Source organism: Mirounga angustirostris, unplaced genomic scaffold (assembly GCF_029215605.1).
Source record: "Mirounga angustirostris isolate CCGP_5_RB_7025 unplaced genomic scaffold, mMirAng1.0.hap1 SCAF_14, whole genome shotgun sequence".
Classification (NCBI taxonomy): domain Eukaryota; kingdom Metazoa; phylum Chordata; class Mammalia; order Carnivora; family Phocidae; genus Mirounga; species Mirounga angustirostris.
The window spans coordinates 67861967-67877189 of record NW_026991722.1 but is presented as its reverse complement, the minus strand read 5'-3'; the positions used below and the strand labels follow the sequence as shown (position 1 = coordinate 67877189).

Genomic DNA, 15223 nt, shown 5'->3' with positions numbered 1-15223 from the left:
CACCTGCCTTCGGGTCGTCACCTGCCTTCCGCCTGCTCCGCGGGTGAGGCTCCTACTCAAGCCTCCTCAACTCTCAACACCTGAAATGGCCACTAGCTTCACCCGTGGCCCCTCTTCCGAGCCACAGTCACAGGAGCTGGTGTTTCCATCCACAGCCCCTTCCCGCCACGCCGCGGCCCCTGGGGCGCTTTCCCGCCTTGTTCCAGGAGGGGCTGCACGGTGGGCTCTGGATGCGCACTGCGTCCTCTCGCAGACACGCGGGGCGCACGGCGCGTCTGTATCAGCCCATCCCACATCATCTGTCAGATCTGTAGGTCGCACGTCCTGTCCCGGATCCACACGTCTCACATCTGGTCCCGGATCCGCAGGGCGCATGTCGCATCCCGGACCACCACAGCGCAAGTCCCGTCCTGGATCTGCACGTCGTAGCACGTCGCGTCCCGGGCCCGCACGCGCAAGTCCTCCTGCAGCCTGGACTTGGTCCACAGCCCCGGGGGACATCTCATCCTGAGACCCTCGCACTCCTGAGTCCCAGGCGTCCATTTGAACGGAGGCAGCGATCCCGGCGGGCCCTGGCCTGGGGCCACAGCCACCTGACCGCCCCTGAGGCCGTCCACCCGCGGGTCCCTAGGGTGGCAGGTGGGCCAGGACAGTGCACGCCGCTGACCACCACCGACCCGTGCAGCGGCCAGCAGGGGGTCGGTTCTGTGTGGCTCACGCCCAGTCCGCAGTGTGAGCACCTGCCTGATGGCCTCCTTCCCAGGGAATCCTTGTAAGCCCACGCCAGGGGTGTCCCAGACCCCATTTCCCCCCGGGGCTGCGCCCTGATCCCACTCAGCCCTCTGTACAGGCTTCTCCCTAGGCGGGGTCTCAACCTGGGGTCCAGAGGCCTGGGGAACCAGAAGCTCCACTGTTTCCTCGTGAGGGTAGCAGGCTGGGGTCTCAGCTTCTCGGAGAGCTCCTGGTTTCCCGGGACGGGAGCTCAGACAGCCTAGACAGCACGTGAGAAGAGCCAGGGCCCGGTGTCCCGCCCTGCGACTGCCCAGCTCCCCGCGTATGACTCATGTCCGTCCAATCATAGTCCTGGGAGCTGTGTGGGCAGCCCCAGAACGAGCCCCTTTCCTCCGGGATCTGAACCCGGCATGTGGCCTGGAAATGGGCAGCCACCTGCGGGGGCGCCGGGGTTATGTAAAGTAATACAGGTGCTTTAATTATATAAACTAGTACAAGGACTGTCGTTACATAAACTAGCACGGAGTCTGTTGTTATATAAACTAGTCCAAGCGCTGTCGTTATATAAATACAGGACTGTCATTATATAAATTAATACAGGGACTGTCGTTATGTAACCTAATGCAGGAACTGTCATTATATAAACTAGTTTAGGGACTTCCATATATAAACTAATACAGGAACTGTCGTTATATCAACCAATATAGGAACCGTCGTTATATATATTAATACAGGGATTGTCATTATATGAAATAATACAGAGCCTGTCATATAAATATAGGAACTGTTGTTATATAAATTAATAGAGGGACTGTGATTATATAAACTAATGCAGGAACTGTCATTATATAAACTAACCCAGGGGCTGCCTTTAATATAAACTAAATAGGGATTGTCGTTATATAAACTAGTTCAGGGGCTGCCATATGTAAACTAATACACGAACTGTCATTATATAAACTAGTACAGGGGTTGTCATTAAACCAGTACAGCAGCCACCTTCAGGGAGGAGCTGGGGTTATATTAACCAGTACAAAGAAGATGCAACCTCAGGATGGACAGAGAAAACAGGATCTTGACATTGGTTTTTGCAGTCCCGATCCAGCGTTCCCTGATTTTGTTCACTCTGCCCAGTTAGCGGAGTCGGTCAATCTCCTACTGAGGCTCGTTGGCATTGGGTTTTCTGTCTCTTGCACCTGGGGGGCCTGGAATGAGATATTCCCTAGTTATCCAGGTACCACCTCTGAGCCTCCCTGTGTTTTCCCCACAGCCCCCCGCCTGGGCCAGCTCACACTCCAGAGGAAAGCATGGTGGGGGGAGCAGTCCCAGGATCTGTGGTTTTAGGAGCACGGCCAGGCTGACCACATGTCCTCCCAGGGAGATGCCCAGCACTCAGCAGCTCTTGGAATCTGTCCTGAGCCGAACTCAGCTTTGAGTTCTGCGTGGAGCTCAAACCATCTTGCTTAATGCACAAAGGAGAGAGCATGCCAGGCAGGTTCCCGCTGAAATGTGCTGGGATAAATCCCGTGTCTTCCTCCAGCAGAAGCATCCTTCCTATGCAAAGAGCACAGGGGAGAGGGAATGGGGCCGACAACACGGCTGCCCCTGCACAGAGGTGGGGGCGGGGGTGGGAGACTGGGTCACAGGCTGTCCAGGCATGGAGAATTTCCCACAGCAAACACACTCGCTCTGCTACAGGAACTGCCGCGAAGATTGGGCGAGGCTCTGCAGACCTTGATCACACACACTCCAGACTCCAGGCTCAATCAGAGCAATCAATACTCCCTTCAGGACACAGTTGTACACTTTCCCCCCAGAATCAGGGCCACCTGCCAGGAACTCAGCGTTTCTCCCAGCTTTTACCCTGAAACCGAACTGATTGGTCTGTCCCTTTCCAGTTCCCAGCAGCGCTTCTCCAGCAGGACACAGGCACCAAGCCCCGCAGCGTTAGGAGGAACACAGCCAGGCTGAGCCTGTGCTCAAAGGGGTGGGTTTGTCTGCTAGGCAGATGGGTGCCTGGTGTCCAGGGCCTGAGGCTGGCTCGTGTCTAGATGTCTAGTCTGGTTAGTGATGAGTGGGATCATGGAATGAGGGGCCACTGTGTCATGACACTCCCAAGAAGCCGCCCTTCTGAAGTCCTAGCGTCGGGGGCAATTCTGTAGGAGGCGCACATGGTTTGCAATGGACATGGAAGCAGTCACTCATGCCCTTTTCTTCTTTCGTGTAAAATAGTCATTGACGAACCACTAAGAGCTCGGTGCCCTGCTGGGCCGTAGTCTCTGCAAAGGAGAGGCTCTGTGACTGCCGGCCCAACCTCTCCCTCGCTCTGGGACAGCAGAACGTGGCAAAGATGCTTTTCTCACCTAAGGACAGGGTAGAAGGTCATAAACCCGGGCAGGGATTATCCATCAGAGTCTTGTCCCCTGTAGCATCTACGTGAGATTTTATTGTCCACCCAACCAGCCATTCCATAGATGTTCTTGCGCACGTACTGTATACCAGGCTCTGGGCTGGTACAGTCCTAGATCAGACTGTGGTCCAGTAGTGAGTCATGGAAATAGACTGAGTAGTCAGAACTCCCGGTTTCGGGCAACAGAAACACAATTCCAAATGCCAGAGGTCAAGGGGCCTTTGTCGGTCAAGAACCACGAGGAAGGGTTCTGAGCTGGTTGTTCTCTGCGCCCCTCCTGTTCCGCTCTTCCTTCTTCCCTGCCCTGCTCTGTGCAGGGAGGCTGGTCCCAAGTCTGCCTGAAAGCAGCTCTTCAGCTCCTGGTTGGCTTCAGCCAGTTGGGGGGACTTGGCAGGAGACTGGAGGGCAGCAGGAGAGGGAGGCTGGGGCATTTCTGCTTCTGTCCTGCTGGCCTGCGGCTCTGACGGAGGCTGCATTTCTCTAAGGTCACAGATCCTGCCCACAGCCGCTCTCCCCGGCTCCCAGAAAACCTGCTTCCTCCCTCGTCATTCAGACAAGCCCAGGATAAAGACTCCCCACTCTTGCGAGGCCCAGGGGTGCTTCCGTGTTCCTGCAGGTCCCCTTCACTTGCCTGTACCTCTGAGGATGCCTCCAGACTCTTCAGTCACACATGTTGGGTGCGCCATCTGGTCCCACCTGGATCCTACCTGAGTCGGGTGGGCCAGCAACTACAGGAGGCAGACCGGCATGAGTTTCGGGAGGAGCAGACGCCAGACAACGGGACACCACCGTGTCCCCTCCACTCCCCGCTCTGACTTTATCCTCTGCCGAGCTGGACCAGCTTCCCCAGGAGGCAGGAAACCTGGGAGTCCCCAGCCCCTGAGCCTCATGTCGTGGAGTCATGGCCACTGGAGAAATACATACTATATCTGTTCCACCTTGGAAAATCTCAGGGAAGCACTCTGAGATTGGCTTGGCCCATCCTGGACCCCAACAGGTATTGGCTTGATGCTTCTTGGAGATCACTGAGCACTTGTCAATTTTTTTTTTAAGATTTTATTTATTTATTTGACAGAGAGAGACACAGCGAGAGAGGGAACATAAGCAGGGGGAGTGGGAGAGAGAGAAGCAGGCTTCCCACAGAGCAGGGAGCCCAATGTGGGGCTTGATCCCAGGACCCTGAGATCATGACCTGAGCTGAAGGCAGATGCTTAACGACTGAGCCACCCAGGTGCCCCAGCACTTGTCAATGTTAATCTGTGAGCTTGACACTGGTGCTTCTCTGATGTCTTCTCACCCTTCCAGAATAGACCAGAAATTGCTGACTCTCTGGCTCCAATTTCTCTCTTCATGAAATCAAAGAGTGATGTTAGTACTAGGCAGGCGGCATTCCTGAAATGTATAATTGGAAACAGACCTGGGCGTTTAGTTTCTAGGTCATCACCCCAGATTTGGGCCCATGTGTCTGCGTGTCTGGGCCCTTCCATGAGCTGCCACTCCAGGAATAGACTCGGGTGTCGGCTGCACAAATGCTGATGCTCGTTCAGGAAGATGAAGTGGATGCCTGAGTGCTGGAAACACATTATTGCATGTCTGGACTTCATCTTTGAGACAATTCTATCTTTATCTGACATCCAGAGGGACAATTGTTTCTAGAACTGAAAGGCAAGTGAGAGGCTATTGTGCAGGAAAATTTCTCATAAACAGAGAGAGAAGCTCGGTCCTCCCCCGTAGTCAGCACTGACTTGTGTGTGTGCAGATATGAGGAATGCTCATTTACAAATGGCTCGGCAAGACAAGACTGCTCAGCAAGACCGGCTATGCATTCCAACTCTCCCTTCAGATGACAGTGTTCCTGCACACAGTCTTGGTCTGGTGTGCACACTGTTCTCAGGGGGTGTCTGGCTGGTTGGATCCCCAGGGCTGGGCGGACAAAGCATCCCACCTGCCCACGGTGAGACGCGCCAGGCAGTGCCAGAGACCGGGGAAGGGAAGGGCTGTCTGAGGGAACGGTGTGTTTGGATTTACGTTGCAGAGGGAGGACAGTTGACACGCGGATCCTAGGAAATGCATTAACTGACTGTCATGGTGACAAATAATAAAATCAATGACTGTTGAAGAGAGTGAAGCAGCCCAAGAGCTACTCTGAGATGTCATCAGCATTCCGTGGGCTCTTCTGCCTGCAGTGGCACAAGTGTTTTAAGAAACAAATTCCAGCTCCCTTCAGTGGATCTGTTGTCTGTTTGTTTAGATTTGTATCATCCAGTGATTCACGGATCTCATGGACTCAAAATTACAGCTTGTTTGAAACCACGGGTCTGATCGCTCTTCCTAACACTGCTGGGGATCACCTGTACCCCGCTGGAACCACTGTCTCAGTATCCGCCTCCTTCATTTGAATTACTTAGTTATAAATGGGAAAGGCCCCCAAGGCTTGGAAGCACCCGTTGGTCCAGCCCGTGTGCTGTGGCAACAGAGCACCGTGGGTTTAGCCGAACTCTTTTCTTCCAGAATAAGGACTACAATTCCCAGCTGCCCTTGCAGCAAGTTTGTGTCACATGACACAGTTTCAACCAATGGGTTGAGAGAGGAAATGATGTAAGCTGCTTCCTCTTATGCCCTGACCAGTGGGTGCCATCTTGGCTCACTAGGATTATGGAGAAGTAAGTATAAGTATGGAGCTGGTGGAGTAGAGATATGGGGCTGGGACATGTTTGTCACACTTCTAGACATATAATTATGAACTGACTCAGAAAACAGAAGCCCCCACCCTGCCCCCCTGCATCCAGGGTGTGCTCGGTGCTGGGCAGTGGCAGCAAAGATCACCGGTACCTCGTCTGGCCAGGTGAGGTCCGTGGCCAACGCCGATGTCCAGTCCTCCCAACCATTCTGTGCACACCCAGGACCCATGACAGAAATCCACCTTCTGCCTGATCAGCAAAGTCGCCACGTGAGTTGCTGACGGCTGCATGGGGCCACCTGAGGCTGTGACACTGTGGGCGAGGAGCACCTGGCCTCGCTGTGACCCCCACACTCCTGTATCAGGAGTCCAAGGTTTCCCACCCCCAAACAGGTGAAGGTCATCCCTGGGTCGGGGGAGTGAAATCCGAAAGAAAGAGGAGACACAGAGGAGGGTCTGTGAGAGGCCCTCCCCTACCCCCACCCCCAAGTTACCTCTGAAATCGAGAGCGGCTGACACCCCTGATAAATCAGAGGGCTGAACACAGAGGGGACTTGGGTTTGCTTCCTACCTGGGATTCTGGAAGCAGCAACCTCACGGGGACCCCGCACAGCCAGCGTGAGGGCAGGGAGAGAAGAGCTGGTGGGGCTTCAGGGTAGTGGGGACCCAGGAGACAGCCCTTGGGTTTTCACATCCCAACAGGGGTGGGGGCAGTGTGGTGCACCCCAGGTCCCACAGAGGACTCCTATGGTGCAGGAAGGGATGGGGCCCCAGTAAAACTTGCTGGGTCAGGGGATGCGACAGCAGGAAAGGCACATGGACCATTAGGACCAGACCCAGAATGTGCATGGTCAGCAGATGTCAGCACAGGAGGTGAGGGCTGAGCGTCCCACCCTGACCTCATGTGAACCAGCCACCTAAGAGGGGAGGGAGAAGGTCCTGAATTGTCTAGAAAATCAGCTTACCACCATGAATCGATGCCATTCACATGGAATTGAATCTATTTTTTTCTACCATTAGGCAGAGTGAAGGCTCTAGAGAGAAACTATAGTTATAATGGAATCAAGTTATTTTACACACCTGAGTTGATGGCTTGGAAATCTGTGCCTTTATACTTCTGAGCATGCTTTGGGGAAAACAGTTACTTTCAGCTTAACAAATGTCAAATTTGCTTTAAGCCTCAGGAGGAACAAAATTAATTTTTTTCTTAACCAGGAAGTAGGGATTGCCCAGGACTGAGGATGCTGGTCTGGGTCTGATACCATCTGGAGTCTGGAGGGTGGGCTCAGGGGGACATTCAGTAACTTCAGGGTGGGCCTGAGGGCTACTCACCCAAGTTCAGGGAGTGGCTGAGTTGTGGAGGGTGTATGAGAAGCAGTGGACATATGGAGGAAAAAGGAGGAAGAGAGACAAAAAGGAAAGAGACAGTTGGGCTGGGAGAAGCAGCATTGGGTTGGGGGAACCATAGCTAAGGAGCTGACCCTTCCCTCAGCCTCATGATTTGGGAGCAGCTGCCTCCCTACAGTCTGGGAGGAGAGAGGAGGGCATGGGATTGAAGGAGGAAAAACCAGAAGAACTTCCTCATCAGATTCATAAAAGGTTTCATAATTCCCTGGTCCCTTCAGTCATTTATGAGAGTTTTACTGGTCATGTACTGTGTTCCTGGCACTGTCCAGGCACCACTGATAAACGGTGATCAGAGCAGACAAGGTAACTTAGGAAACAGGCAACAAACAGACAAACAACAAAATATGTAACCAAAAAAGAGGATTTTAGATAGTGATAGTTGCTACAACAGAAATAAAGACAGTGAAGAAATGGGGAATAACTTGGGGAGGCCACTTTCATAGCATCAGAGAAGTTCTCTGTGAAATGACTTTTGTTCTGAGAATGGAAAGGAAAGAAGGAACATCAGAAAAAGCATTCTAGGCAGAAGGAAGGCAACTGCAAAGTTCCACCAGATGCAACAGAAAACAAACTAAAAGGACTGGAGTGCAGCTGGAATGAGGCATGTCCACATGAGGTCAGATTGGAGAGGGCAGTGGGGCCAGGTCGGGTGCAACACTGTAGGTCCTGGTGAAGAACTTGGACACTTTCCTCACAGCAGGGGAGAGGCGCTGCCTTCATCAAACCCACACCCCACAGTTATCCCCTAGAAGCTGTTCTCTACCATCTCCTGGTGCATTCCATCTTCCTGGTTCAGTTGTCTTTCTCTGGAAAATGGCCTTTCTCTCTGAGACCAGCTGCTCCACTCAAGGTGCCCAAACACTTTACAGAAGTTTTTCAAGCTCTGTGAGACACCTGGGGATTTGCAGAAAGTTGACAAAATCTCTGGTTTGCAGAAAGTTGACAAGATCTCTGGATACCAGTAAAGCCTGATGGAGAAAAGCCAACCACATGGCAGCTCAGAAGGGAGACACAGGCATGATGGGCCCTGAGGGAAACCTGTGAGAAGCTGCAGGGCTCCACCTGGGTGTGTCTTTGTCAATGTTTCCACTGACTGGGTTTGTGCCCAGAATGGAGCATTTATGCCTGAGCACTGATGCTGTGGGGCTTTGTGACTGGGACAAAGGATGCCACTTCTCTGAACTTGAGTATTTCTGTTTGCCAAGTGGGGGAAATAATGTGAAGACTGAGAAGACTCAGGGTGTAACTGAGCCTACTAGTCGCCATCAGTAACCATTCTTCACATCCTGCATGGTCATATTTATCTGCATGCATTGCTGTGTAGAATGCAAACTACATTTTCCAGTGTCCTCTTCAGCTGTGCCTAGCCCATATGATTAATTTCTGTCCAATAGGCTATGAGGAAAAGTAACATACCCTTAAAGAGAAAGGTCATTTTTGGACTCCAGTTAGGCTGTAGAATGCTATAAAGGAAGTCATTCCCATACTAGCAACAAGAAAAGTCCAGGTGATCTACAAAAGCATAGCTTCGCTGGAACCCATTAGAGAGTTGAGGGTGCAGGAAAACCAACTAACCTAAATCTAAGGAAGAAAGGTGCCTCCAAGGAGAGACGGGGATGGAGCACTGGCTTATCTGCATCAGAGTGACAGCAACACAGAGCTTCCATAAAAGCAAGTAAGAACATTTCTTCTAAACTGTTTCAGAGGTTTCTAAAGTCTCAATATGGGCTGGCCTGTGAGTACAGAATCCTAAAAGCCACAGACACATGGTGAGTATGTAACCACCTGTGGATGCTCCATGGATCTTGCTACATACTCAAGAAAAAGGTTGGAGGCAGGGCAGACACTGGAGAAAGCTGCCCTCTGTTGTGCTGGCCTGGGAGAGGGCCATAGTTGTCATTGTGGGAAAGGAATGAAGCCCTTCCCAGATCCTTCTCCCCTGCTGAATCATGTAGCACAAACCTCAAACAACTCAGGGAGATCAGAAAACCCTGCCACCTCCATGTCATAGGTGGAGACCCATTATGGCCAAAGGAAGGGCTCAGAGAAACACTCCCCTGGGGGATTGCTGTAAAAACATCCCGGGCCCAGTTCATAAGAGATACCTTCTGCTGGTGGAGAGCACGAAACTCCCACACAAGACACATCAAAATGACAAGGCAGCGTGTGGGTGGCAATGAGGGATCAGGATCACTGCAAAAGCCTCACCCAAGACCTAGTAACATGGAGTCTACCTAATCCTGACAATTAACCAGGATGCCAGAGAAACCCCATTCCCCCATCATGAGCTTAGCAGGCCCTGAGTTCAAGTCACAGCAGAGGACCCCTGGGAGAGGGGCAAATGTGTACAGAGAGACCCTCTCTGAGGCACAGGCTCACATTTAGAGGGTGGAATAAAGACATTGAGGAAAATCCTCCAGTAACTTAATCCCCACCATAGGCACAAGGGAGCACTAGAAGAATCTGAAGGCTGTGGTACACTGACTGTAACATCCAAATCCAGCTCAACTCCTGCTAGATTCACCCACACCACCCCAAAACAAGCCCTCATAAAACAAGAGGCATGCATGTTTCCAGGTATAAATACTATTATCTCAGTTTCTGTTGTCCATTCCTGTATCCAACTTTACTGAGAAGTACAAGAGACAAGAAAAGACAAGGTGGAAAAGCCCACTGTCAAGAGACAAAGCAATCGACACAACCAGACTCAGATATGACACAGATACTGGAAATATAAGTCAGTGAATTTAAAACAACTCTGATTAATACATTAAAGCCTCTAACAGAAAATATGGAGAATACATATGAACTGATAAAGAGAAATGGAAATTATAACGCTCATGTAAGAGAAAATAAATCATAGTAACAGACATGCAGAATGCTTTTTAGACTCCTGTATAAACTTGACACACAGCCAATAACAGAATAAGTAATTATGAATAGGCCAATAAACATTAAACTGAAAAGGGGAAAAAAGGAACTAAAACATATCTTTGACCCAGGCTAGCATTCAGCAAACTCTGAACTAAAGTTAAAAGTGTACTGCTATTTTCTTTGTACTATGCTACAAAAAATTAAGGGTTGAATTTTTTTTTTTTTTAATTACAAATGGAACAGACAGAAAACATGACACAGAGAAAAAGAACACAGACTTCAGACTCGTCCCATCTTTCATACAAATACCAGCTCCAGCACTTCCCAGCCATGGGCCTTGGACAAGTGATTTCAACCTTCTGAGCCTCATTTCCTTCATCCACAAAATAGAGATAATCATAGTACATATGTCCGTGGGAAATTGTGAGGATTAAGTGACAGATCACAGTGTTTGGCACATAGTAGGTGCTGGAGATATGGTGACTGTCTCCCTTTGTTTCTGTTCTAAATATCAGTCACTTTAGATCCTTACAAATAACCAGGAGCCACTATAGAAATCTCGTAGAGGAGCAATGTCTCCTAAGGGAACAAAGAAATACGTAAAGCAAAAAAGTTAGATAATTGTAGGGGCACCTGGGAGACTCAATCAGTTAAGCGTCCGACTCTTGATTTAGGCTCAGGTCGTGATCTTTGGGTTGTGAGATCGAGCCCCGAATCGAGTTCTGCACTGAGTGTGGAGCCTGCTTGGGATTTTCTCTCTCCCTCTCCCTCTGTCCCTCCCCACCCTCCCTCCCTAAAAAAATGAATAAATAAATAAAAAGTTAGATAATTGTAAAAGTGTCAACCTAACATCCAGGCCCAGTGCTAACTCCATATATATCCACCTTATCCCATCTCCTGTGTGTGACACGCCCTGTCTTAACTCCAAGTTCACAGACAAGGAGACTGGACGCCATCAGGGCCACACCTCCGGGGCCGGGCAGTGTGGGGCTGCCCCCTGGCTGTCTGAGTCCTGGCTCTGCACAGCTGTGCACGATGCGACGGTCCCTCCCAGGGAGCACGAGGGTATTTCAGAGGAGAGCCCAGGAAGGTGGACACAGATGCAGACAAAGCACATGGCAGAGCAGAAACGTGTGAAGACTTTGAGGACCCTTGATGGGCTGAAACAGGAGAACACAGAAAAAATGTCCTCTGATGTTGACAGCGATAAGGAACACCTGAATGGTGACGTGTCTGTGCATGTCAACCTCCTCTGGGAGAAAAAAAAGTCCCTGTATAAAACAAGCAGAGTAAGAAAGGATTTACAATGTAAGCAGAGGTTGCATTTTTGGCATTTCTCAAGAAACATGCTTTGTGAGGTTGACATTGCAACAAGGCTCTAGGATTCCTCACACACACAGCCTACGAATACCTGTCGCAGTCTGATCCTCAAAATGTCACAATGACACTGAGGCTGATTCCGTGTACAAGGGGCCTGGGATTTAGAGCCCCGAAGAAGCCTGCTCCGAACTAGGGAGAGAGAGCTCAAACGCTTTCACTTCTTATCCGCTCCCTTTATGGTCTCTGATGTTTTGCTGCACTTGACAAGCTCGGCAGGAATCCCTCACTGAGGAAAGCGGCCTCCCGCCCAGCGTGTGGTCCCTGAGGACGCATCCAGGGGCCCGGGTCCTCACAGCGGGCTCAGTGCCTGGAGCTGAGCTGGGCTGGGGATGGGCAGCCGCCGCGCACCAGGCATGACAATCAGACCTGTCACGGGACCGTCTCTGCAGCTGGCGTCTTGCTGCTCGTCCAGTGTGGGGTCACATATCTACAGCACTTGAATACATAATGGACAGAGCCTCTCATCACGAGTGCTCAGGGCACAACATGGACTGTCAGCTGGAGACGGAGACGTGTGTGGACTCACCGACCGTACGGGCAGAGAAATCATCAGACCCTGCGGCAGACGATGCTGTCCCTGGAGTCTCTCCACCAACCTCCTCAGGGAGCCCTCCACCCCCACCCCAGGGTGCTCCGCAGTGTCTCACACCCAGACTCACCTGTCCAAGGACAGACTGTGTGGGTGCAGACGGGGGGCCATCTCAGCCAGTACTGTGGGGGGTCCTTCTGAGGGTTCCCAGTGAGGAGCCTGGGGAGGCAGGTGTGGGGGGTGGGGAAGAGCACAGTGAGGCTGAGCAGGGGGGTGGGGTGTGCTCCCAGGTCAGGTCACTGACCCGGGTGCCACCACTGGGCCGCCAGTGTCCTGGTCCACTCGGGCTGTTTACACTGGTCTCTCCAGAGAGGAGCCAGGAGCCCCTGTGACCGTGAGAAAGTCTGCATCTGGGGGGAGGGGGCTGAACTCCGTGAATGTTCCCATATTCATCATCTTCCCATGGACATTTTGTGAGGCCTCACAGCCTCCTGAGGCACAGAGGTTGCTCAGGAGCACCGCAGAGAGCACCTGGCCCAGGTGAGCAAGGAGCCCCTCGGGCAGGTGACCAGCAGCCCTGAACTGGGAGGAGGAGATTCCGGAGCGCACCTGCCTCTCAACTTACACCTGAGAGAGCAACAGCCAAGGTGGGACAGTGGCCTTCCCCCATCCCAGTCATGTGGACTGTGTTTGCATCCGGGGAATTACATACACTTGGCTTTACCTGTCCCAAGAGCCCAGCATGGACACGCGGGTTGTACGTCCTTGCCCAGGATGCTCTCACTTTTTTCCCCAAATTGCCCCTTCCTCCCATTCTCCAGAAGAATGGGAAGATCTGATGGTAAAATGCTTGGGTTGTGGAGAAACCAATTCCAAAGCTGTTGTGAGAACTAAGGCAGGGAAGAGGTGGTTTCCCAAAGCAAAGCCGGGCTCTGGGTTGGGGAAGCAGAGGAAATGAATGACAGTCCAACAGCAGACGTCCCGTTGCAGTGAAGGCACCACTTCTATGTGACTGTGGAGGGGCCTTGACCACAGGTCCCCGAGCAGGAATGCACCTGCCAGACCACCTGCCCCTCGGTGTCCCTAACCATAGCTTCTTAGAAAGCAGCTCCGACTCTGGCGCCAGCAGGCCAGAGTGTGGCCTGCGCTGTTCCGTGTGTGACATGGAGGTGCCCCTGCGCTGGGAGATCCCTTTGTTAAGTCACAGATGAATCAAGACCCCAAGTGCCTGCAGGCGTCCTAGGGATACAGAGGAATCAAAGATGAAACCATCCGAGGCAGGTGGAGAAATAATTTCGGCGTGTCACCGCACTGTTAGGAGGACTCACTGAAGCTGAATGGGCTTCAGAAGGTGCTGCCAGGAGGGCAAGCAAGAACCTCCTGCAGAGGGGGGCTCGCCCAGGGCCATGCTGCCTCCGCAGAGCTGCAGCCCAGCTGAGGCTGGGGAGGGGGTCGGGGTCCAGGACGAGCAGACAGCCTTACCTGGGAGCCCCTCCCCGCCCATTAAACCCCAAGCCACCTTTTCTTGTCTGAGTTGTAACAGCTCTTTTATGAAATTTTACAAACGCATGAAAATGTTGACTGCAGTCACATAAAATGTGTTTGCCTAGTTCCCCCTTTATGTAGTCAACAAGATCTTGATATTCAATGTAGTTGCCTCCTCCCTACACAGAAACAGTAGCCTCTTGGAATCGATTTTCATTCTTGGAACTGAGCTGCCCTTGCCACGCAGCATGTGGGGATCAAATATCTATAGTCATATAGGGGTTTGACTTCATCCCCGTCTAAAATACAAGTGAGCCCTGGATTCTGCTGTTTCAGTTCCTGCTGCTCTTGGCCCCCTTCCATCCCCGGGGGGACCCTGTTTTTATGACCGGTGATAAGAGGCCCATCGCCTTGGTGCTAACCCCCCCTCCCCACCCAGGGCAGGACTTGAATCCTCTTGACTCCTCTTGACTCCTCATAGGGGATTAAGTTTCCATGCTCTATCAGTTGAAGCTTTTTGTATTGCTCCAAATCAGCCTCAGAAGCTGCTTGCTGTGCCTTTGCATAATAGGTGAGAAGCAGCCTTTCATCTTTGGGATTTCCCGCATCAGGGTCTGATTGTACCTAGAGGAGATTTATCCAGAGTAGCTTAGCTCAGTATTTTTTTCTTCATACTCAAAGCATACATCCAGTTTTCTTGCCTTTATATGTTCTCAGAGAGCAGTGACAATATCTGTATGGAGATCAGGACGCCTGTTTTCCAAGGAGTTTGGCGAAGAACCAACAGCAGATGTTAGCTCAGCCATATTCTCAGAAAGCAGATTCAAAGCTGCTCCGCTGTCCCTCCAGCACTATAAGGCATTCAAGTCATTTGACCTCATTCCCTGTGGTCTATGAGATTCTACTTCCTGCTGACCTGATTCCACAGCTTCTGGGAATGAACTTCATGTTTCTGCCAAAATTCATCAATTAGAGTTAAATCACAAGACTTCTTGTTTTTTCTCTCTGGTCTAGCACCAGCTGGAAAAGTTTCCAATCCTGAAGATTCTTCCAGATTAACTCTGTTTAAGTGGGAATCCAGTTCCATCATGACCCAAGGATGGCGCAAAGGAGCTGCCAAATCTGTTTCTGTCAAAGGGACAAGGACTGCCTGCAAGGACACTGTTCCTTGTATGTCTTCCACAGGCCTGAAGTTCCTTATCTCGATTCACTGCCACCTCTTCTGCTGCTGTTCCTCCTGAACATGCGGTTATAGGAATAGGACCCAGTGTGACAAAAGAGTAGAAGAGGCCATCAACAATTGTGTCCACAAGTTTCCATGTTTGTGTGATATCTGGACTGTTAACTCTGCCATATGAAACATCTCCTTATTTTGATTACATAATGCAAGCATATCACATTCCAAAGTAATAAAATTGAGATGTGGATCAAAAACGCTGGTTACTTGTCTTACAGCACAAGCTGCTCCTTCTGCATTTCCAGTATCTTCCAGTACACTTCTGAGATAGTGCAAATAAAATTTAAATAGTATGACTCAGAACTGACTTCAAAGATCTAGATTACTCGTTTACTATAAAGATTCCAACTCAGGAACAGCCAGACGGGAGAGACGAACAGGGCAGGGTATGGAGAAAGGGCCCGGAGTTTCCCTGCCCTCCCCAGGCACACCACACTCCCTAGATCTCCAGCTGGTCACCCACCCAGAAGCTCCCACCCATCTTTACCT

General features: G+C 51.2%; 1 pseudogene; it reads right to left on the bottom strand.

The window, feature by feature from the left end:
* Positions 1-344: 344 nt before the first annotated feature.
* The window catches only part of LOC123842440 (sec1 family domain-containing protein 1-like), a 33037-nt pseudogene continuing 18158 nt past the window's right edge, over positions 345-15223 (bottom strand).